At 39.4% G+C, this 26,010-nt stretch overlaps 1 pseudogene; it reads left to right on the top strand.

Moving 5' to 3' along the window:
* LOC132226596 (YTH domain-containing family protein 3-like) lies at window positions 1-25,626 on the top strand (annotated as a pseudogene).
* Window positions 25,627-26,010: the final 384 nt, after the last annotated feature.

Raw genomic sequence — 26,010 nt, 5'->3', positions numbered from 1 at the left:
ATGGGCATTGGCCATGGTGGGATGGTGGAGCAGGTGAGTGGGGGCCTCAGACCAAAGCAGGGTGCTGGTCGCTGTCATCGGGGTGAGCCTTTGGTGGTCACATGCACTGCAGTCCCACCTGGTGCTCACAACTGCTCCTGACGCTGGCCCCACTTGCACCTGTTGCCAGCTGCTGGCCTCAATTGCCCCTCAGGGCTTCTCTACTTTCCCCTGATCCTTAGGGGCTATCGGATCCAGCAGCTGCTGCTTGCACCCACTGCTGGTGATGGCCCTGGTCACACTCACTACCAGCACCCGGTGCCAGTCCCAATCACTCGGCACCATCAGTGGGTACAAGTGGTGCCTGCTGGCTCCGATTGCCCCTGAGGACTTCTCTACCTCCCCCTGCTCCTGAGGGGCAATCAGGACAGCAGCCACTGCTCACACATGCTGACGGTGTTGGCACTGCTTTCATTAGCTGCTGGAGCTGGTCCCAATTGCTCCATGCTGTTAGTGGGTGCAAGCAGGGCCAGTGCTGTCAGTGCATGGGAGCAGTGGCAGCAGGATTGGGGCTGCTGGCAGACAGGGGCTGAGGCGGGGGTGAGGAGGATGGGCTGAGACTTGCCTCTGTGCCCACCACAGCCTCACAGCAGTCCACAGTTTCTTTCAAGGTGCATGAATTCGTGCACTGGAGCCCCTAGTATCCTAAATAATCATAGACAAACATGGTAATTGACCATACCTATGCTACGCTTCCCATCCGCTAATCAGCAGAATATGCAAATTAACTGCCAACAAAGATTGTGGCCGGCAGCCACACAGCTGAAGCGAACATGAGGCTTGCTTGCTCCAGTGATGGAGGAAGCCAAGGTTCCCCATCTGCCGCAGCCCAGCTCTGAGATCTGGAAGCAACAATGTTTCAATTATAGAAGCTAAACAAACCCCAGATACCTGCTTTCAGCCAGCCACGGCCTCAGAGCTGGAGCCGGGCCGCAGAGATGGAGCCGGCTCTCAGCTCCAGTGTCCAGTGACAGCAACAGAAGGTAAATAAATCCCAGAATTAAAAAAAAAAAAAAAAGGAAAAAAAAAAGGCTGGAAGCTTCAGTAACCTGCCAGCCTGAAAACAGCCCTCAGCCCCTCACCCAGACTGGCCAGGCATCCCAGTGGGGACCCCCACCCTGAAGGGGGTGTGACCAGCTGCAAACACCCATCAGCCCCTCACCCAGGCTGGCCAGGCACCCAAGCGGGACTCCCACCCTGACCCAGATCACCCTTCAGGGCAAACCAGCCGGCCCCACCCGTGCACCAGGCCTCTATCCTATATAGTGAAAGGGTAATATGCAAACTGACCCTAACAGCAGAAAGACTAGGAATGACTGGTCACTATGACACATACTGACCACCAGGGGGCAGACTCTTAATGCAGGAGCTGCCCTCTGGTGGTCAGTGCGCTCTCACAGTGGGGAGCTCTGCTCAGCCACAAGCCAGGCTGATGGCTGCCAGCACAGAGGTGGTAGTGGGAGCCTCTCCTGCCTCCTCAGCAGTGCTAAGGATGTCTGACTGCAACTTAGGTCTGCTCCCCACTGGCAAATGGACATCCCCCGAGGGCTGCCAGGCTGCCAGAGGGATGTCTGATTGCCATCTTAGGCCCAATCCCCCGGGGAGCAGGCCTAAGCCAGCAAGTGGTCACCCCCAAGGGGTCCCAGACTGCAAGAGGGCACAGGCTAGGCTGAGGGACCCCCTACCCCCGAGTGCACAAATTTTTGTGCACCAGGCCTCTAGTATTCAATAAATGTCTGTTTATTTATTTATTTTTTACCTCCTCCCACAAGAATATAAGCTCTATGAGGAAGATATTTTTTCTATTGTTTTCCACTTAAAACTTAGAGCTTAGAAGAGAGACTACAGTCAAGCCCCAAAGATAATAAATGTGTCAAATAAGAAAAAGCTGCTCGATTATCATCAAAAAAGCCTCCTTCAATCCCTCCCACATATACAACATCCTATATAATAAAGAGGTAATATGCAAATTGACCACCACACCTTCACACACAGTGGCCACCCCCATGTGGGCACAAGATTGCCGTCAGGGGAGGACAGTCGGGGGTGACCAGGCCAGCTGGGGAGGTCAGTGGGGGGCGACTGGGCCTGCAGGGGAGGACAATTGGGAGCTTCTGGGACTGCAGAGGAAGGAGGGCAGTTGTGGGGAAGCAGGCCTGCAGGGGAAGGCAGTTAGGGGTGACCAGGCCAGCAGGGAAGGGTATTTGGGGGGGACCAGGCCTATAGAGAAGGGCAGTTGGGGGTGATCGTGCTGGCAGGGTAGCAGTTAGGAATCTATCAGGCTGGCAGGGGAGTGTTTAGGGGGTAATCAGGCTGGCAGGCAGAACCAGTTAGGAGCAATCAGGCAGGCAGGCGGGTGAGCAGTTGGGCACCAGCAGTCCCAGATTGGAGAGGGTGCAGGCTGGGCTGAGGGACACTCACCCCCATCCAGTGCATGAATTTCATGCACCAGGCCTCTAGTATGCATATAAAAGCATATACTCAGTACTCACTTATGCACCATTAGTTACTATCTTCTTAAGGAATACAAAATCCGTACATTTAAAAAATTTAAGGGAAATCAGAAAATATTCCAAGATGTAAAAATGAAAAAATATATTGATATCTGTAGAATACTATTAAAGCAGTATGTAGAGGAAAACTTATAGCTTTAAGTGCTTATCCTATCTAATAAAAGAGAAACATGGTAATTAGTGTACGACTGTTACCCTTCCCATTGACTAATCAGGATGATATGCAAATTAGCTGCCAGCCAAAATGGCGGCCGGCAGCCAGGCAGCTGGAAGCGAACATGAGGCTTGCTTGCTTCAGTGATGGAGGACTCCAATGTTCCCCGCCGGCCTCTGAGCTGCAACTCTAAGAAACTATGTTACAAATATAGAAGCTAAACAAAACCCCAGAAACCTGCTTTAGTCGCCGGGCTTCAGCCAGCAGGATCGCAACATTGTTTCAAATACAGAAGGTAAACAAAGGCCAGAAACCTGCTTTCAGCAGTGGAGGCCTAAGAGTTGGAGACTCAGAACTAAAGCTGGCCCAGAATAAAAAAAAGAAAAAAAGGAGTGGTTGGGAGCTTCAGTCACCCGCCAGCCTGAAAACAGCCCTCAACCCCTCACCCAGACTGGCCAGGCACCCCAGTGGGGACCCCCACCCTGAAGGGGGTGTGACCAGCTGCGAACAGCCATCAGCCCCTCATCCAGGCTGACCAGGCACCCCAGTAGGGACCCCTACCCTGATCCTGGACACCCTTCAGGGCAAACCAGCCGGCCCCCACCTGTGCACCAGGCCTCTATGCTATATAGTAAAAGGGTAATATGCCTCCCAGCACCGGGATCAGTGTGACAGGGGGCAGCGCCCAAATCCCCTGATCGCCCTGCGGCTCTGTTCGTGACAGGGGAAGGCGCCCCAACTCCCTGATCAGCCCTGCTCTGTGTGTGACAGGGTGCGGCGCCCCAACCCCCACCCCCTACCCATGGGCCCTGCTCTGTGTGTGACGGGGTAGAGCCATAATCTCCCCATCGGCCCTGCCCTGAGTGTGAGAGTGTGCGGCGCCCCAACCCCCTGATCCGCCCTGCTCTGTGTGTGACAGGGGGTGGTGCCCCAACTCCCATATAGGCCCTACTCTGTGAGTGACAGGGGGGAGCTCCCCAACCCCCTGATCGACCCTGCCCTGTGCATGACAGGGTACGGAACCCCAACCCCCCGATGGGTCCTGCTCTCTGAGTCACAGGGGGCAGCGCCCCAACCCGCCTGATGGGCCCTGCTCTGTGCGTGACAGGGGGTGGAGCCGCAACCTCCCCATCGACCCTGCCTTGAGTGTGACAGGGGGTAGTGCCCCAACCCCCCAATCAACCCTACCCTTAGCGTGACTGAGGGTGGCATTGCAACCTCCCGATCCGCCCTGCTCTGTGCATGACAGGGGTGGCGCCCCAACTCCCCAATCAGCCCTGCTCTGAGCCCGACCAAGGCCTGCACCTAGGGATTGGGCCTGCCCTCTGCCACCGGGGAGCAGGCCTAAGCCAGAAGGTCGTTATCTCCTGAGGGGTCCCAGACTTCAAGAGGGCACAGGCTGGGCTGGGGGACCCTCCCTTCCCCCCGAGTGCACAAATTTTTGTGCACTGGGCCTCTAGTATTAGAATAAAAAGGATTAAAATCAATGATCTAAATTTCTACCTTAGAAGCTAATAATAAGAGTAATTGAATTACTGAATAATCCTATCTAATAATAGACAAAGATGGTAATTGACTGTACCTTTGCTACACCTCCCATTGGCTAATCAGTGTGACATGCAAATTAACTGCCAACAAAGATGGCGGCTAATTTGCATTTACCCACTGGGAGTGAAGACTGAAGACACTGTAGAAGGAAACCAAGCAACGGAGCCGAGGTAGTGGAGACAGCGGGAGAGAAGCAGCAGAGAAAGGCCAGGTAGCAGCAGCAGAGAGGGGCGGGGTAGCAGTGGCAGAGACGGGCGGGGTAGGAGCGGCAGATGGGAGCAAAGCCCTATTCTTGAAGAAATCTTCCTGCAAACGGGCCTCTAGTTTACATATATAAAAGCCTAAGCAACTGTCCAACTGTTCGACCATCAGCCTGGTAGCTATGATCTGCACTGACCACCAAGGGGCAGACGCTCAATGCAGGAACTGCCGAGCGACAGCAACTTTGTCCCCTCACACTCCCAGACCCTTCTGGGGATGTCGGACTGCCAGTTTCGGGCCAATCTTTGCAGGCCAGGCCGAGGAACCCCACCTGCCAGAGGGACCCCATTCACTTCGCAGATGCCCTTCGAGCCCAGGTGCTGCCCCAAGTACAACTGGCTGGGGAGGGACCACAGAAGGTTGGCTCCAGGGTGTGTTTGGCCCATCTCACCCAGTCCCACCCTGCTGGCCACCTTCTAGTTAATTACTTTCAATGTGCACAAATCCGTGCACAGGGCCTCTAGTATCAAATAAAAACATAAAAAACAAAGATGGGAAATATACTTGTGCTTTAAAGTGCATTCAGTTCAAAATACTTCTTGTTGGTTTTTTTTCTATTTTACTTATGGGCTATTTAAAAGCGTATATTAACTTTTCAGAGTTCTGTATAGGATAGATTTATCTTTCAGCTTTGACTAGAATGGCACTATGGTTCTTCATGGGGACATCTGAGAGCCTGGTACTGACTTTTGCTCAAGATAAGGCTGAGATGGATTCCAAGTAACCTATAATATGCTGTTTCACTTTAAAATTATCCTGGTGATACCCATGGAAATTTGTATACATTTAAAAAATCCCAAACATGTCAATTGTTGGCTTATGACTTGTTTTAATTGTTTTGCTAATTGGCTTGGTTATTTGACCAGTGGAAAGAGTTGTCAGACAAATTACAAGATAACCATAAATTATTTGGTACTAACTTACGTTTAAAAAAAGCTGTCTTTCAGACATTCAAATTCAATTAGGACTGTGTATTTTATGTGCTAACTTAGGTAACCCTATCAGTAGGGCATCAAGGACTTAACTTGAAATATTTGTCTAAGTCCTCTAAAACAAAGATTTTTTTTTTCAAATTTTCAATTCCAGCTTATATTCAATATTATTCTATGTTAGTTTCAGTGTATAGCATAGTGGTTAAATAATCATATAGTTTGCAAAGTGGTCCCCCTAATATTTTAAGTACCCACCTGGCACCATATATAGTTATTACAATATTATTGCCTATACCTTATATGCTATAATCTTTGACAATCCAGACAAAAGTTATTTTTTGTGACTAAGTAATGACTCCAGGGAGATTCTAATAAAAGTGCCTTGGGACCTGGATACTTATCTGTACTTTATCATATTATCTATATTTTACATTTATTAAAGCCTTGTATAAATATGCTCTGTGGAGTCTTGTTAGGCCTTTCAATTATTTTAACTTGTGATTTTTTTGAATACTCTAGATAAATTATCCATATCTATATTTATCTTTCAAGAGAGAAAGAGAGAAAATATTGAGTCAACTAAAAAATATTGAGTCAGCAAATATTTGGCTCTCCCTGGCCAAAGATACAAAAATGAACACATAGAAGAAATTGGAAAGCACTTTCTTAGAATCTTCAACAAATAAATATAGAATGATTAATATGGTTAGATGATCACTATTAGATGCTAAAAGAAATTGATGAAAGTTTGATGAGAAGCAAGATATTTATATAGTCTTAAAATATAGCCCTATAAATTACTTATCAATTCCTAAGAAACACATAGCATCTCCTCAGGGGAGAAATTTGGTAGCCCACCATTCTCCACAATGGGACAAACACTCATCACATGACTCCTGATATGCTGCCCAGAGATAGATACGTTACTTTAGTGCTACTTCTGATGAAGAAACCTAAGTCTAGGACTTCTACAAAACAGGGGACCTGTACTCCTTAGAAATATCAAATGCAAAAAGACAAAAAACAACTACAAACAACAACAACACTAAATTGTCCCAAATTAAAGAAGACTAAAGGATCATAAAACTAAATAAAATGCATGATCCTGAATTCATCGAAAACCTGGTGAAAAATTATTATTGGACATTTGACAGAATTTGAGTGTGAACTGAAGATTATAAATATTGTACCAACTTCCAGGAAAGATGGTTAAATATGTTAAAAATAGTTATGTCAGAGAAATTTATTGTTTTATAAATAAATTCTGAAGTATGTAGGGGCAAAGGGGCATTATAGTTCCAACTTTTAAGTATTTCAAAAAATGTTTCACCTATCTTTATATATAGGTGCATATAGATTGATGATAAACAGATGATAGATATTAGATTGATGATAGATAGATATTTAATATCTACATGGATAGATATATAAGGAGAAAATTATCTATCTATCTATCTATCTATCTATCTATCTATCTACTTATCTACCTATATGTATGTATCTGGAGAGAGCTAGAAAGAGAGAGGGAGAGAAAAGGGAAAGAGCCAAATTTAAATAAGTGGATTTGGATAAAAAGTATTTATCATTTTTTTATTTTTTTGCACCTGTGGAATTATATTCAACAAAGTTAAAAAACACACTAGTGATTATCTACAATTATACATTTTTAAAAAGTGCTAATATCACCCTGACCAGTTTGGCTCAGTGGATAGAGCGTCGGCCTGCGGACTGAAGGGTTCCAGGTTTGATTTCGGTCAAGGGCATGTACCTTGGTTGCAGGCACATCCCCAATAAGGAGTGTGCAGGATGCAGCTGAATTGATGTTTCTCTCTTATCGATGTTTCTCACTCTCTATCCCTCTCTTTCTCCCTTCCTCTCTGTAAAAAAAATCAATAAAAAAAATATATATATATATTTAAAAGTGCTAATATCAAGAAGGGATTGTTATATCAGTTCTGTTTCTCATTTCTTTATTGAAATCAGAAATAATACAATTTAATTAGATCAGACTTTGTGATAACATGAATTTAGTTACATTAAAGTTGGTCACCTCAAAAAACAAACAAAAAACCTTTGATTTAATATTGTTCTAATTTTATTATATACCACAAATAATTCATTTCCTAAAATGAGCTATTATGCCAGTTATTAAAGGAAAGAACAACAAAAAAAGAATTCAGTAAATGCTAATTCAGGCAAGTTAGGCATGTCAATTTAATTTAAAACAATAGTAATTATTCAGCTTCTAAATGGTTATAATTCATGGAGTTTTCTTCCTGGGGTTTCATATTCAATGATCTTTCTATATACTCTGCAAAAGAGACATTAATCTAAGGAAATTGTTTTTCTAATTAATCATAAATTATACTTGCTATTCTAAAGGCAGTGATCTGTAAAATTTTCATTAAGAAATGAATAGTTCCAAGTTTCAGTTCTGATTCAATGCCTCTTTGATTCATTTGTTCTATTGTATTTATTTAAATATATGTCTTGTTGATAAAATGGAGAAATATCATTGCGACTGCCTCAAAGTTTTAACTCTGTTATTCAGCTCAGAATTACCTACTAACAATTCAGTAATTTCATGTAATTATCAAATTTGCACATAACTAAATCAGGCTTTACCAGCTTTTCAATATGAAAAAGAGGTTTTATCATATTACTACACTAGTGTTTTGAAGTCTAGGACTATGTCTCATACTTAGTTTAGTGAAGGTAAACTTAGCATAACGCCCAACTCATAGCAAGTTTTGATAAATTCTTAACAAATTAATGAACTATGAGTACAAGGTCAACATATTGATCTTCATAAAATGATTATTTGAGCATCTACTATATAATACACATAAGCATTCATGTTGGGGATATGATGAGGAAAAATATCTTTGATAAACTCAGAGATTAACTTAGATAAAGACTTGCCTTTCTCCTTGACTGCTAAAATGACATATATGCTGAGATATAAAGGCTGAGTTGTTTTATCTCTATCTATCTATCTATTATCTATCTATCTATCTATCTATCTATCTATCTATCTATCTATCTATTTATTTATTTTTATTTTGGAGAGATGAAGGGAGAGAGAAAAAGAAACATCTATGTGAGAGAGAAACACCTATCAGTTGCCTCTCATACGAACCTCGAACCTGGGTATGTGCCCTGACCAGAATCAAACCCGCCAGCTTAGAGTGTACAGGATAATGCTCCAACCACCTGAGTCACACTGGCTAGACAAAGGAAATAGAAGATACAAAAAAGGGAGAGTAAATGGTATGTTCTGAAAATTGAGAAACATTCAAGAGTGTTGAAACATAGGAGTACTAAGAGATGAGACAGAGGAATTAAACTGTGACAACAGTTTCAAAATGTGCTGTATTTTGCACTTTAGCTAAAGAACAAGGAGAAGTGATTAATAGGTATTAAGCAGGAAACAACATGAACAAATTCTGATTTGCATTTTCAAAGCACTGATCCATATGAATAAAACTGAGGATGGTGAGACTAGAGGCTAAAAGACCAGTCATATTGGACAATTGTATTAATCCAAGCAGAAAGATTAACCCAATCTGAAGTAAGGCAGTGTTAGTGAAGAAAAGAGAAGAAAGAAATTCAATAATTCAATAAAAGAAGGTGTAGAGAAGGAAAATTTGACAGTATTCTATTATTTCATTTAATAAAAAACAAATCAAACAATTAGATAAGAGAATTATTGCTCATTTCCACCTAATTTGGCAAGGTATTTGAGGTAGCTTACAAAAATACATATGTGCAAATGCTAACATAAATACAGCAGTTAAGTGAGAGAATTTCATAATATAGAATATGATATAGCTTTACTAAATAGCTAATGTATATTTTTTCAATTAGATATAATGGTGAGTTACCATTATATCTAATGAATTATATATCTGAAAATTAAAATATTTGAAAAATCTTAACAAAAAATATATTTTTAAAAAATTTACTTTAGCCTGGGCAATTCTGGAACTAGATTCTGAGACAAGATTTTAGTCTAAGTAGTTTATTTGGGAAGTAGAGGAAACACATTTTGAGCAGTTGAAGGTAAGTCAGGGGAGAGAAGGCTTTAATAAACCACTATAAAAACAAAAATGATGCATCGTTAAAACAGTCACCATGGCATTCAATGTTTAAAAAAATAACACTTGGGAAAAAATTAGAAATATATATGTAGTACCTAGGATATTGGAAAGCAAATTTAATTAAGACTAAAATTCTAGAAGCTATAGATAAAAAAAAACGGCTTCCTTGGCCAGTGTGGTTTAGTTGGTTGGGCTTCATCCCATGTACCAGAAGGTTGCTGGTCAGTTTGATACTTGGTCATGGTTGGCACTGGTTTGGGGCTCTATTCCTGGTAGGAGCATTTGGGAGATAGCCAATGGATGTTTCTCTCTCACATCAATATTTCTCTCTCTCTCTCTCTCTCTCTCCCCCTCTCCCTCTCTCTTCCTCTTTATTTAAAAATCAGTAAACCATTTAAAAAAGGCATTCTTATTTGAATATATATTATAAAATTATGTAGTAAAAATAGTAAATAATAAATCAAAATAAAATATGAAAAGTTTGCACTACAAATGGTAGATAATGTATTAATACCTATGTAATTCAAATGCATCTGTAATATTGAAAATTATAAAATAAATATTCCAGTAGAAAAATATACAAATTAACAATTCAAAAAAGAGCTATTTTCAATAACCTATAAGTATACTAGATAATGTTTAATCTCACTATATGTAGAGAGCAAACCTCATTTAAGATAAAATTAAAGTAATAATAAAAGGTCACTTATTACATATACAAAAGAAATTTCAGCAGATATAAACACAGTGACTGGCAGTGATAAGTGGGAAGGTGAACTTTCATATATTACTCAGAGAAATTGCAATCATTACTTCAAGTGAAACAATTTAGTAATATTATAGTCAAGTATAGTTAAAATATGTAAACTTTTAAAAAAATCTATCTTTATTGATCTAAGAGATGAAGGGAGAGGGAGAGAGAGGTAGAAACATCAATGATGGGAGAGAATCTTGATTGGCTGCCTCCTGCACACCCCCTACTGGGGATTGAGCCATAACCTGGGCATATGCCCTTGGCCGGAATCGAATCTGGGACCCTTCAGACCACAGGCTGATGCTCTATCCACTGGGCAAAACTGGCTAGGGCTAAACTTTTTCTTTATTCCAATAGATCCATTTGTGAACATCTATCTCAAAAAGAGAAAGCATCAACATGCACAGAAATGTAAAATATATTTTGTTGTATAATTGCTTCTTGAACCAAAAATTAGAAACAAAATGAATGACTATCAATAGGCAAAGGGCTAAAAAAATCACATTATTGAGTAACATGAAGTATTTTCCTATAAAAATAATTATATCTATGCCATATACTTGAGATTTCCATGAGGTTTATTTGTTTGTTTGTTCATTTGTGTGTGTTTTTTTCTAACAATTAAAAAATAATTTATTGAGGTGAATTCCACATGACATAAAATTTACCATTTTAAAGTGAATAATTAGTGGTACATTTACAGTGTTGTACAAAACCATCACCTCTATTTAGTTTCAAAACATTTCTATCCTCCACAGTAAAATCCCTCACCCATAAAGTACCTTCTTCTCCCCATCTTCCCTTCCCTAGCTCCTGGCGACCACCAATGTTTATTTTCTGTCAGTAGACATATCAGTCCTGGACACTTCATAAAAAGGGAGTCATGCAATATGTGACCTTTGTAACTGGCACAATGTTTTCAACGTTAATTCGTGTTGTAGCACGGCTTAGTATACTTTATTCCTTTTTCATTAACTTAATTTTTTTATTGTTTAAAGTATTACATGTCTCCCTTTTCCCCCGTTTACCTCTCCCCAACCACCCCCATCCCCCAGCACATGCCCCCCGCCCCCGTCTGTGAACTTTATTCCTTTGGATGACTGAATATTATTCCATGTATGGATATACCACAATTTGTTTATCCAGTCAACCACTTAAATGTTTCATCTATGGTTCATAATAAACATAAAGGAGTTATGTGATCAGTAAAAACATGGAGGTAATAAATGGAAGTGTATAGATGGTGCAGTAATTAAGTTGTTCCTAGCCCAGTTTATAGTCCTAGATATTAAATAGATTTCTAGTTTTGTGGATAGCTTTTTTCTCTTTTGGTTTTCTTATTTGAATGCCCATCTGAATAGTGTTTTTTTTCAGAATAGAATAGTGTTAATTACAAATAAATTGCATCATGGGGGAAAAAAGAATTCTCACTTTTAAGCCTTCTAAGTCAGTGTAATAACTTTATAAATTCATACAAAGAAACATAGTGATCACAAAAACACACAGTGAAATTATCTTTTGTTCATAAGAGCAAAGCCATCAATCTAATACCCCTGTTAATAGGATTGATAAGAAGGCCCCATTTTCACTTGTGTTTTATAGCTTAATGATGAAGGATTTTTGGAAACCACTTCAAAAAAAATTCATAAGCATTCTTTTTAAAAGAAACGGACTAGTGTTAAGTGACCAACCTGGCACTCCTTCCCGATTTCAGATGAAACAAAATAGGCTGTCTTCCAATTCATTAAAAATTATCTGATGCTGGCCAACTTTTCTCACTATTAATGTGTTATAGTTCTCAATTGTATGTCAAAGCTATGTTATATAAATATTACAGTAATCAACTGTGAAGGTCCCAGATGCATTGTGAAAGAGAAAGGGAAGCCTTTTATCAAAGGCCAGTTCCTGTTTCCTGAACAATGATACAGTTTCTGCAGTTTTTCTCTGGGGAATTGAATTTAGTTAGTATTCATGGAATGGGAAAATGAAATTTCACAATACATGTGCATGCAGAAACACACATAGAGTATGCGCTCACACTTTTCAATGACTTAAGTCTTTTTGCTTTACAGATATTTGTTTCAATGATTTATTGACACATATGTGTTTGTAGGTATATTTTAAGAAGACAATTTAATGTGCTTCAAGGAAGAAGTGCTATTGTGTATCCTTTTTTTTTTCTTTTTTGAAAAAAAAAAAAGATTTTACCTTCTGCTGTTCAAGTATAGCATGAAGTTAGTATAATGACCAGATGTTATGCTAATTTAACCGGGCCATCTTTAGTCTGCCACTCAAATCACTACATGTCACTATATGTCTCAAACAACAAGGAAACTTACAGCACTCCTGTTGTAATATCAACTTTAGTTATTGAATATGGAAGCCTTAGGGCAGTAACTTAAAGAAATTAGATTTGTATTACCTTGCTAACAAGAAAACGCATACCATCACTTATAATCTTCCCTAGCAATCTCAAATGTACTTTACTCCCTTAAATATATTTGTTTGGTTTCAAGCCTTTGTACTTGACATGTTTATTTCCTAAATGTTCATTTGGCAAATATCTAATACTCTATTGTGATGTATTAGGGATATAAGTATATCAAACACATGGTCCCTGCCCTGGAAAATCTTATTTTATTAGTTTATGCATGTGATATAATAAGAATAGCTTCCCCCCCCCTTGGCTCTCTTTAGCATCAAAACAACCTTTTTGTATTACTGTGTATGCATGTACTGTATGTATGTTTGAGGGACTGGGAAGAGCTAATACCTGTGTTAATAGGGTCGATAAGAAGTTTTTAGTATGTTTTCGAGCTTGCTTTGTGTATATACAGCCCATTAGGTCTGAGCTTAAGGTAAAGAAGTTTTCTTATTGGTGTTCCTTCTCACCTTGCAAAGGCCCTGGAAGTTTATTTCACTCCTCTTCCCTTGCTATATATCAAAGCCCAAAGCTCACATTATGCTAGATATGTCAGTGTCCATGTGTTTAATCAAGTTCCTGAGGAAATAGACTCAGAGATAGGCTTTTCTTGAGGTATTTATAGAAGAGTGCTCTAGGGAATGCTATAGGGTGTCCCAAAATTCACGCAAGATTTGAATTTTGCGTGAGCATTAACAACAACAACAAAAAAATAAAAGCCTAATTTTACTTGGTTTATTGAATCAGATTCTAATATCTGTTGCCCTTTGATTTCAATACCTTCAATTTGATAAGCATTACCAAGTACCAATTATGGCCCAGGAGCAGGGACAATGAAGACCAGTGAAGACCAGGGTTTTGCGTATGTGCCAGCAAAGCTATGGAGGCTATTTACCCGATGTGCTATTCCATACATAACCCTATACTATATACTTTATGAATGAATAAAAATTTACAATTTTTAATTATAAACCTGTGTTTTCTATCAAAATTACTTCTTGCGTGAATTTTGGGACACCTATACATGTAAAGAAATTAGGAGAGCAAGACTTTGCCTGATGCCTTGGGAAGCTCTGAAGTTGCAATGGCAAAATGTTGATGAGAGAACAAGCATTTGTGATCTGCCCTCGTTGATTAGTAAGATTGCACTCAGGAAAGGTCTAACAGTGGGCAAGACAGCTCTGCTGGCAGCTGGGGAATGAGTGCTCTGATCCATCAGTGATGATCTGGGACAGACTACCACTAGTGCTTTCTCACTTTTGAATATTTTTCACCAGCATGAGTGGTCCAAATAAACCTGGCTGCCATATTCTGACAGCAGAAATACATACAGTTAAACCTCTGTTCTTGAACGTCTCCCATGTCATAAGGTAGCTGTGAGGAGAGTGAGCTGTCAATAAGTAAAAATCATTTATATTAAAGATAGTCACTATATCCCTATTTATACCAGCAAAATATGGAAAAATAATTTGGTTAAACAAATTATGATATATCCATCTAATAAGGCATTCTATTCCACACGTAAATTTTTTAAAAAAGATTTTAAGTAGCTAGTAATTCCACTGGAAAACATGTATTTTATAAGCCAAAAAAATAATAACAGAAAAGCAGACCATAAAATTATGTATATCTAGTTTATTCTCACTTATGTAAAGCAGCAATTGTCAAGAAGTGTGCCAAGGCCTCAAGAATTTTTAAAACATGCAATACCTGACCATTTAGTCAGAAGTACTGATTTCTTTTCCCTTAGATTGTCAAATTTAAAAAAAAAATGACAACAGCCAAAACAGCAATTGCCATCCAATGTTAATGAGTCAAAATTATACCTATTTTTTTGTCAGATTGGCAAAAATATATTATTTTGGATGCCATAAAATTTTAGCAATTAGTTTTATGTGTAATGAGATTTTTTTAAAAAAAGGTCGAAAATTGCTGTGGAAAGTAAGTACAGAGAAAAGTTGGAAGAAAATATGCTTACAGTGTTATCAATAAGTTACTGATATTAATATTTTAAAAATGAAAACTTCTTACTTTGTAAAAATAACTTTAATATATGACTGTTATTAATTTCACTTTCAAAATTTACTATAAGTTCTGAAAAAATGTTGCTTACCTCATAACTAAATCTTTTGGTAGAATGTTAGCATAGTGATAAAATAAAAGCATAAATCTTAAGTCATATGAATAAATAAAGAAAACATTCTGTGTACTATAAATGGGAAAAGTATTTTTAAACATTTTAATCACATACTTAGCTAATTGAAGAGAAATAAATATTATAAATGAAGAATTGGAACCAGCAAATGGTCTAAAATTCTTAAAAATGCCAATCCCAACATTTATCTCAGTTTATTTTAATAATGAGTAGATTTGGATGAAGGAACATTTTAAAAGACTTCACATCAGTATGGAAAAAAAATAAAGTATTTTGAATAACAACCCATAAAAAATAATTTCTTGATACAAATAACAAAAGGGGATTTTTATAATGTGCAATCATTTTATTACTGTTAATCTAGTTCACATTTTTATCAAATATTTGTAAAAATGGGTTATAATTGTAGCAGTTGAGAACATAGCAACTTGACAGTCATTTATTCTAGTGAAACACATGAAAATTTAAATATATGCTATTTGGGTTATTATTAAACCTTGTATTTTTCTTAAGCACAGTAATTATTCATGAGTAGATCCAAGGCTTAGTAGATAAAACAGAAAGAACTTGGGAATTTTAATCCCAGTTTTACTTATGTAATATATCAACCTTTCATGGTTGTTGCTTTTAGGGAATTCTTTGAGAATCTAATAAAAGACTCTATTTCTAGAAAATGAAGAACATTTAAAATATTTAATATATGTAGCATGTTACATACATTTTAAGAGGTCTTGAACCCACTTGGAACTGGTTATTATTCTTAGGAAATTAAATGTATGTATGAAAATAAAATATGCACTATAATTATCTAAATGCATTTAAAAATAATAAAAAATGCTTAAATTAATACTTAGAATGTCAACATTGTTTAAAAATTATTACTCACAAAAGATGTTGGTACAAGAAGGTTCATCATCGCATTATTTATTACATGTTTTAAAGCTAGTTATCTGGTGGGGAAAGGCATCCGTTTAAACCTAGGGGATTAAATAAGCACTTACTTCTAATCCCTCTCATAACTCCATTAAAGCAGGAGTAAAGAAATTCTTAAAAGGAATAACCCACATTAACAAAGTAATGGTAGAAAAGAGATGTCAACAAATTGTAGAAAGATAAAGTACAGATGGAATACTGACAGTTGGCTTAGCATAGGAAGCTGGAACCAAAGTGCCTACAGTAGGGCAAAGTTAGCAAGAAGAAAGTAGATTTATAACACAGAATTCCAGGGAAGATGAATAACTGATGGTGATAAATCTCTGGTGGTTGGAGAGTATGGAGAGCAGCTACAATGTTTGGACAGGTCCAAGCCTCAGACTAATGAGAAGGCACTGTCATCTAGCGGCAAAGTCACGTGCAAGTCCCAGCTTGGAGGGCAAAGCCCTCTCAGAACAATTGTAGCCAAAGGCTGAGTGATGTGGGCTTGATAGAGTTCAGGTGCGTGTAGTTGAATAGGAATTGAAACCCATGAGAATGTTGTAAACATCTTGACCGCGCCCTTACTTTATCTTGTGGAATCTGGCTATAAAATAAAGACTTGGCTTGCAGTCGCTGTCACTGTGTCTCCATCAGAGAGCAGCATCCCGCCCAGACCCAGCTTTCATTCTCTTGTCTGTCTTTTCTAAATGCTTCCACCCCTCCCTGCCCCACCAGGTTCACCCTTGGCCATGCTGGTGCAGCACATGAGAGAAAATGGGACTAAAACCAAATCATATTGAAAGTTTGCATAAGGAGCTGTGAAAACCTCAGATCTCTTCCATTAGTCTCTGCAGCAAAGAAAACTCACCTTGTCCACCTGCATCTGCAAATGAAAAGAAGATTCATCTCAGGAGAAGTGTATCAGATGGATATAGGTCTATTTGACAAAAGATTAGCAGAATGCCAACTCACCCAATAACTCACTGTGCAGCCAATTCCACAACAGTCAATTAATGGAAAACTAATTAGTTGCTTCAGATGGCCAAAGTACTAAATTACCAATTTATGGATTTAATTGGCTAAGTTAACTTGATGTTTTTAGTTCTTTAGTTTAACAATATTTCATGTAAATATACACTTATACCATCCTATATAATAAATAGGTAATATGCAAATTAACCTTTATGCCCTCACAAGATGGCTGCCTATGACCAGGCCAGCAGAGGGGTTAGTGAGGGACAACCAAACAACTGAACAGCAAGCTGCATGGGGTAACCAGTCCAGCAGGGGAAGCAGTTGGGGGCGACCAGGCCGGCAGGTGGGGCAGTAAGAGGTGACCAGGCTGGCGGGGGGGGGGGCAGTTAGGGGCAACCAGGCCGGCAGGGAGGGGGCAGTTGGAGCAACCTGGCTGGCAGCTGGGGGCAGTTAGGGGTGACCAGGCAGGCAGGCAGGTGAGTGATTAAGAGCCAGTGGTCCAGGATTGTGAGAAGGATGTCTGACTGCTGGTTTAGGCCCAATCAAGATCAGATCTATACTGGCATTCGGACATCCACCGAGGGGTCCCGATTGGAGAGGGTGCAGGCTGGGCTGAGTGGACCACCCCCCCAATGCATGAATTTTGTGCACCAGGCCTCTAGTATATTTATAATGTAAATCATTTGTATTAAAGTATATATTTGACAATACATTCATAAATATATTGTTCATAATTTATTTCTAAAAATAATATATGCACAAAAATATAGACTTCAGAAAATATTTATTTAATATATTCTGGAAGCATATATATTTAGACTTGCATTTCCAGGATTATAGTGAGCCAAATATTTAGACACAGCAATAAACATTGGATAAAATATGTTTTTAAATATAGCTATATCTTTAAAATATTGTTTTAAAATATTGCTTTTAAAAATAATTTACTTTTCAAATTAAATTTATTGGGCTTACATTGACTAACAAAATTATATTTAAAGTGTATAATTCTATAAGACACAATCTGTATGTTGCAATGTATGTTTAATACCCCAAGTCAAATCTCCTTCAATCACTATAAATTTGACCCCTTTACTACCATCACCCACCAAACCTCCCTCTGGTAACCACCAAACTATTGTCTGTGTCTATGACGGTTTTTTTTTCCTGTCTTGTTTCTTCATTTGCTGTTTTTAGTTTTATATCCCACATATGAATGAAATCATATGATGCTTGACTTAACACCTGTTAGAATAGCTATTCCAGTAAAACCTTGATATAACAGACTAATTCACGCAAGGGCATGTCCTTTAAAACCGAAAGTCCATCCTATCTAATAAAAGAGAAACATGGTAATTGGCGTACGACCAATACCCTTTTCATTGGCTAATCAGTGAGATATGCAAATTAACTGTCAGCCAAGATGGCGGCCGGCAGCCAGGCAGCTTGAAACTAACATGAGGCTTGGTTGCCTCAGTGACGGAGGAAACCAACGTTCCCCGCCTGCCGCTGCCTCTGAGCTGGCAGTTTAAGAAACTCTGTAACAAATACGCCCAACTTCAGCCAGCAGATTCGCAACATTGTAAGCAAAGGCCAGAAACCTACTTTCAGCCGGAGGCCGAAGAGCTGGAGCCAAGCCTCAAGCTAAAGCTGGCCCAGAATTAAAAAAAAAAAAAAAAAAAAAAAGGAAAAAAGGAGCGTTTGGGAGTTCAGTCACCCCCAGCCTGAAAACAGCCCTCAGCCCCTCACCCAGACTGGCCAGGCACCCCAGTGGGGACCCCCACCCTGATCCAGAACACCCTTCAGGGCAAACCAGCCGGCCCCACCCGTGCACCAGGCCTCTACCCTATATAGTAAAAGGGTAACATGCCTCCCGGCACTGGGATCAGCGGAGCCGTGAGGCCTCCCGGCACTGGAATCAGCATGACAGGGGGCAGCGCCCAAACCCCCTGATCCGCCCTGCTCTGTGGGTGATAGAGGGCAGCACCCCAACCCCCTGATGGGCCCTGCTCTGTGCGTGACAGGGTACAGAGCCCCAACCCCCCTGATGGGCCCTGCTCTGTGTGTGACAGGGGGTTGCTCCACAACCTCCCCATCGACCCTGCCTTGAGTGTGACAGGGGGCGGCGCCCCAACTCCCCAATCAGCCCTGCTCTGAGCCCGACCAGGGGCTGCACCTAGGGATTGGGCCTGCCCTCTGCCACCCGGGAGCAGGCCTAAGCCAGCAGGTCGTTATCTCCCGAGGGGTCCCAGACTGCGAGAGGGCACAGGCCAGGCTGAGGGACCCCCCCCCTCCTCCCCCCGAGTGCACAAATTTTTGTGCACCGGGCCTCTAGTTATATAATAAAGTAGGTTTTCTAAATATGTATGTCAATAAATTGACAAATTAGTTTACCTGTTTTTACTTATCTATATATATAAAAAGCTAATATGCAAATAGACTGGAACAACTGAAACAACCGAACAACTGGTCACTATGATGTGCACTGACCACCAGGGAGCACATGCAGAACATGGCAGGCATCAGCAGCAGCAGGCAGCAGAGTGTGGAACAAGGTGGGGATCAGGTGCGGCAGGATGGTGGAGCAGGTAAACGGGGGCGCCAGGCCAAAGCGGGGCACTGGTCACTGACATCAGGGTGAGCCTCTGGTGGTTACTGAAAATTCTTTGCTCACACATGCCATTGTCCTGCCCGGAGCTCCCACCTGCTGCTGGTGTGAGCCCCGCTCACACCCACTGCCAGCGCCGGAGCCACCGCTCGCACTGTTGCTGGTGCCCAGCGCCAGCCCTGATCACTGGTGCCATCAGTGGGTGCCAGTGGCGACTGCCAGCCCCAATTGCCTCTCAGGGCTTCTCACCTCCCCCTGCTCCTGAGGGGTGATCGAGGCAGCAGCCGCCACTGGCACTTGCTGATGGCGCCAGCCTCAATCCTCAGCGGGTGGGAGCGGTGGCAGTGGGAGCGGGGATGCCAGCAGACATGGGACCAGGGGCCACAGCAGGAGGGGCTGTGTGGGGACACGAAGGATGGGCCAAGACCCACCCCTATGCCCACTGCAGCCTCGCAGCCCACGTTCCTTTCAAGGTGCATGAATTCATGCACTAGGCCCCTAGTGTAGACATGTTTCTGTAATTAAAATTAAGTGCATATGAAAAGTTTAGTTTCACAGAAAGTTTTCTATATGTATTACAGTCATTTAAAATTTATACTGAATAGGGCTAGTAAATGTGTGCATTCACCAGTCACCTCAATTAAACAAATGCACAGAGATGGGGCATGGCTTAGTGCACATGAAACATCGACCTGTACCAGTTAAAACCACTGTAAAAAGTCACCCCACAGGACAACAGAGACAATTACCTCAAGCTGTGGAGTGTGTGATCACGTGTTAATCATTTGCCAATGTTTACCAATAGTGACTTTTGGATTTATTTATTTATTTTTTAATTTTTTTAATTGATGAAGTTATTACATATGTGTCCTTATCTCCACGTTACCCCCCCATCCCCCCCCACTCATGCCCTCACCCCCTTGTTGTCCATGTCCATTGGTTAGGCCTATATGCTTGCATATAAGTCCTTTGGTTGATCTCTCCCCTTTACCCTCCCCCTCCCCTACCTTCCCTCTGAGGTTTGAAGGTCTGATCGATGTTTCTCTGTCTCTGGATTTAAATATGTAGACTATCATTGTAGATATGTAATATCCATTTATGTCAGCAAAATCACTACAGTGTTTCTTTTTCTAAAATATGGCATATTCACTAAAATTTGTTTAAAAAACAATGAATAAAAAATAAAAAATAACCTGTTAATTTCATTATAGGCAAGTTAAAGGCATTTTAAAATGAACAGGGTGTTAATTTTCACATATGAAATTTTGTCTGTTACCTTGAGGTCCACAAAATTGAGGGCTTACTGTATCAACAAGACAAGTAATAATAAGTGTTGGAGACATTGTGGAGAAAAATAAACCCTCATTCACTGCTGGTGGGAATGTAAATAGCTACAACAGCTATAAAAAATAGTATAGAGGCTCCTTAAAAATTAGGTAATAGAGTTACCATATGCTCCAGCAAACCTTCTTCTGAGTATCTACCCAAAAATTTTGAAAACACTTTATTTGTAAAGATACATATAGCCCTATGTTCATTGCAGCATTTTTCAGAATGGCCAAGAAATGGAAACAAACAAACAAACAAAAAAACACAGATCATCCTTTGATGGATGATTGGATAAAGAAGATGTGTTACAGCCCTAGCCAGTTTTGTTCAGTGGATAGAGCATCACCCTTCAGACTGAAGGGTCCCAGGTTTGACTCTGGCCAAGGGCACATCCCTGGGTTGTGGGCTCAATCCCCAGTAGGGGGTGTGCAGGAGGCAGCCAATCAATGATTCTCTCTCATCATTGATGTTTCTATCTCTCTATCCCTCTCCCTTCCTCTCTAAAATCAATAAAAATGTATTTTTTTTTAAAAAAAAGAAAATGTGTTACATTTATACAATGGACTACTGCTCAGTCATAGGAAAAGATCAAATACTGCCATTTGAGACAGCATACATGGATCTTGAGAATATCATCCTAAGCAAAATAAATCTTCTTTACTTTTAAAAGTATGGTTTTAAAGATAGTTTATAGTCACTGTTTTTGTGGAGGTAAACAAGAAATATTTGTTTTGAAGTAAAATATGACAACAAAGTATAAATCCATGAGTAAGAAAACTTTGCCAACTGTGATCAGCCTTAATGTGTCCGCCCAGTTCTGTAGCATTAAAATGTGCCTTTGCACCTAGTAGAGGACCAAAGCCTGGAACCAGATGGGTGGTGAGGAGAAAAGGAGAGTTTCTGACAGAATGACTCACAGAAAGTGAAGATCTGTAGAGAAACAACTTTAGTGGGTGTATCAGAAAGAAGCCTGCTCCAGAGAGAGAGCCCATCTACCTATTAGATGCTGGCTCTGGGCAATTGCTAAAGAAAGGACAGATAAGAAAAAGGAATGGTTGTCTAATAAAATAGTTACTTGAACTGTAGATCAACTAAATGAACATTGACCCATATAAAACAATAATAATAATATCTAAGTTAGTGTGTTTAAAGTCAAGTTAGAACTGAAATAATCTTAGGTGATTATGGTATGCTTATATAATTCATGGGTAAAAGAAATAATCAAGTTTATAATTAGAAAAAATGAAAAAAGTTCATAATTAAATTTTAAAAAGATTTTGAAGGCACATTCTCTTCTAAAGACTAATATTTGAATTAATCAGTAATGTGTTTTGTGGTCAAATAACCAAAGCAAATTATTCATTTTGGTTGTCTGGAAGTATTGGGGTTTCCATGTACTTCTGAAAACAGCCATTTCTATTTATATCCATGTGACCAATTTTTCATAAACCCATAGTAATATATAGGATCCATATAGTATACTTCCATGTGGGTCAATCTCTTCCCTCCAAGTGTTCAATGTTTCTTCTACTATTGATAAGTGCTTAAAATTTCTAAAGTTCTAGAAATAATTTCTGAAAATAATTTTAAAATTTTAAAAGTGAACCCAAACTTCTAAATAAAATTAATGGATGGAAAAATGAATTCACACACATACAGACACACACACACACACACACACGCACACACACACACAGGTTCAGTTCAATCTCTGTGAACCAAAGCCTTTAAGTTTTGCTTAAGTTAGTTCAGACAGGGTTCAGATAAAATCTGAGCTCATGGTCTCCAGCCAAATCAAATAAGACAAAAAAATTTTGACATTGTCAGAATACTCTTAATAATTTCAACATCTGTTGTTCCATTTTCCTATGTCTGCAAAATGTGGGAAACTAATAAGAGACTTCTTAAAAAACATATTGCCTTTATAACTACATCCATATTTACAATTCATAAACTATATTCTAATTGCTACTTTATAAAATTTTAGATGAAGTGCTTCATAAAATCAAAATTAATATCTCTAATTCCACAATATTCTGAGGAATCAACCTCAGCAATATCTGCTTGCTTCAAAATATTAAGAAGCATATAGATTCAATTACATCTTAGTTGAGATTAATTATTTTGTTTTTGTTAGTCTTTAAAAAACTCTACTCAAAATAGATGACATTCTCGCATTAAGATAGACGAGGATTTATGGATAAAGGATTAGTTACATTGGTGTAAATAGAATATTGAGGCATTAAAAAAGATAGTGAGAAACACAGAGCTAGCAGCAATGGGCTATCACCACTCTTAAGACCAAAGGACAAGGGTGAAAAATCGTTATTGGCAACTGGAAGAAGATCTAAGTGATGGAGAACCTTTTGAGCCTGGCATGTCAAAATTTTGAAAAACCCCAACTTAACTCTGTGCCGTGTCACATATAGAAATATTCATAATTTTTTTTGATATTTACAACCATAGTAAAAAAAAGATTTATATTTTTGAAATTTATTTAAATGCCATTTAACAAAGAAAAATATGTATAAAATGAACAAAAACAGAAAAACAAAGTACATTTAGGAAAAAATAATAAAAACAATGATAATCAAATGGTATGAAAACTAGAAATTAGTGACTTTTTTGGTGCTGAAGTTTGTCTGCTAATTCTTTGATTGCAGGTTCATACTTGGTGCACTTCAAGGCCAAGTAAGCGCCACTAACTTCATCTGTTAGCCGGTTTCTTTTGTTCATTTTAATATTATTTAATGCTGAGAATAAAGTCTCACAAAAATATGTTGATGAAAAAATTGTTAGCAAAGCCATCGCTACATTTTTTATGTTTCTAAAAGTGTCAAGTACTCTGTTCCAAGCACTCAAAATTTCTTGTTTATAGTTGCACTCTTCTTCATTATTCAAACGATTTCGTTCCAGATTTTCAAGTTTCGACCTTAAGTCGACAAACACATGAGTCCAAATGCTACCTTAAAAATCTGCAAGTTGCATCTCTAAATTGTCAATTTGCATCCATTGGAAATCCTTTAATTCCAAAGTACTGTAAACAACTACATCTGGATACTTAATTATTTTAATGGTCTGTTCTAGGCTTATAAATTGGTCGAATCTTTCGCTGAACTGTTCAAATAACGAGTTTACTATATTCTGGTGCATAAGTATGGACTCCATTACACTCGTTGTAGTGGTCTTCTTGAAATACTTTTCTATCCGAGGATATACTTATAAGTTTTAGTTTCAATATCTCGCTTGAAAATTTTAAGTTTACTTTCAAAAGATTTGATGTATCCAAACATAACGTCAATACTTTTGCCCAAACCTTGTAATTTTAAGTTCAGTCCATTCATATGAACAGCTTTTGTTATGGAAATACTCATTACAATGGAATTTTTATCACAGAAGAATGCTTACAGTATTAGAGTTAAAATTCACACATTTGCATGGAGATATTGAATATTTTAAGTATTTGAAAAACATTATTTCAATAACTTCGAAAGAAAAATGAAATGTGCATGCATATATTCACACACATACATAGAAGGAAGTGGTGCCACTAACATTGTACTTTACTTTTTTATTGTTATTTTACATTACTATTGCCATGCTAGTCATACCACTGCTGTTCAAGGCTGTACCTACAGTTTTTGTCACTGCAGCTGTCAGGTCACCACCAATTTTCAGTCCCGTCATGCCTTGCTCAATACTGGCCCGAAGAGCAGTCCGTCCTCCCCCAACCAGCGGCCACGGCCTCCCGCCTCCCCCGCCCGCAGACTCGGGGCTAGGGCGCAATCAACACAAAGTTCTGCTTATAGTAGCAGTTATGGCTATCCATATCCTCCTGGGCCGCCATTGCCAGAAAGCCTGCCAAACCTCAACCAAAACTTAAACCCAAGGGCAATGTAGGAATTGGGGGTTCTGCTGTGCCACCACCTCCTATAAAACACAACATGAATATTGGAACTTGGGATGAAAAAGGGTTGGTGGTAAAGGCACCACCAACCCAATCAGTTCTGCCTCTTCAAACTGTAATTCAGCAGCCTCAGCCATTAATTCAACCACCATCATTGGTGCAAAGCCAACTGCCTCAACAGCAGCCTCAGCCACCACAACCACAGCAGCAACAAGGACCTCAGCCACAGGCTCAGCCTCACCAAGTGCAGCCCCAACAGCAACAACTGCAGAACCGTTGGGTAGCTCCTCAGAATAGGGGAGGTGGCTTCAACCAGAACAATGGAGCGGGCGGTGAAAACTTTGGTTTAGGTGTTGTTCCTGTCAGTGCTTCACCTTCTAGTGTAGAAGTGCATCCAGTGCTGGAAAAGCTAAAGGCCATAAGCAACTATAATCCCAAAGACTTTGACTGGAACCTGAAAAATGGACGAGTGTTTATAATTAAAAGCTATTCTGAGGATGACATCCACTGTTCCATTAAGTACTCTATCTGGTGTAGTACTGAGCATGGTGATAAGCGTTTGGATGCAGCTTACCGTTTCCTGAATGGGAAAGGCCCACTCTGTTTACCCTTCAGTGTGAATGGCAGTGGACATTTTTGTGAGTGGCCGAAATGAAGTCTGTTGTGGACTATAATGCATATGCTGGTGTCTGGTCTCAGGATAAGTGGAGGGGCAAATTTGAAGTTAAGTGGATCTTTGTCAAAGATGTTCCCAATAACCAATTACGGCATATTCGCCTAGAAAATAATGACAACAAACCAGTTACCAATTCAAGGGACACTCAAGAGGTACCCCTAGAAAAAGCTAAGCAAGTGCTTAAAATAATTGCTACCTTCAAGCATACCACCTCAATCTTTGATGACTTATGAAAAGCATCAAGAAGAGGAGGAAGCCATGTGTAGGGAGAGAAATAGAAACAAACAATAACCATATGAAGATGTCCTCTTAGAATTACAACACTAATGATGTAGACTCTGGAATTAAGTCAAAGAAGACATTATTAAAGCATTTCTTTTCTGCATAAGGAATTATTTTGTTTGCTACCACTTAATGAATCTCAAAATTTTGAGTAAATGTACCTCAATCTAATCGGAAAAAAAAAAATCACAAATGTTTATGTTTGCTGAAGCCACAGTTATTATGAAAGGCTCAAGAGAAATTGGATAATTATATAAATGAAGCAAATTTGATCACAAAATACTATGATTTGTATTTTGTTTCACTATGCATTATTTACAAAGCCTGCTTATTTACTAAAACAAAGGCATTTTATCTTACTTGAATTTATAAATATATTTCTTGAGAATTATTTTAAACATTTAAAGTTTAACTAAAAATGTATATTATCTTTAGTCTGG

This window comes from Myotis daubentonii, chromosome 2 (genome assembly GCF_963259705.1).
Source record: "Myotis daubentonii chromosome 2, mMyoDau2.1, whole genome shotgun sequence".
Classification (NCBI taxonomy): Eukaryota; Metazoa; Chordata; class Mammalia; order Chiroptera; family Vespertilionidae; genus Myotis; species Myotis daubentonii.
Note: the sequence above shows the minus strand (reverse complement) of the source record. Positions and strands in the feature narration are given on the sequence as shown.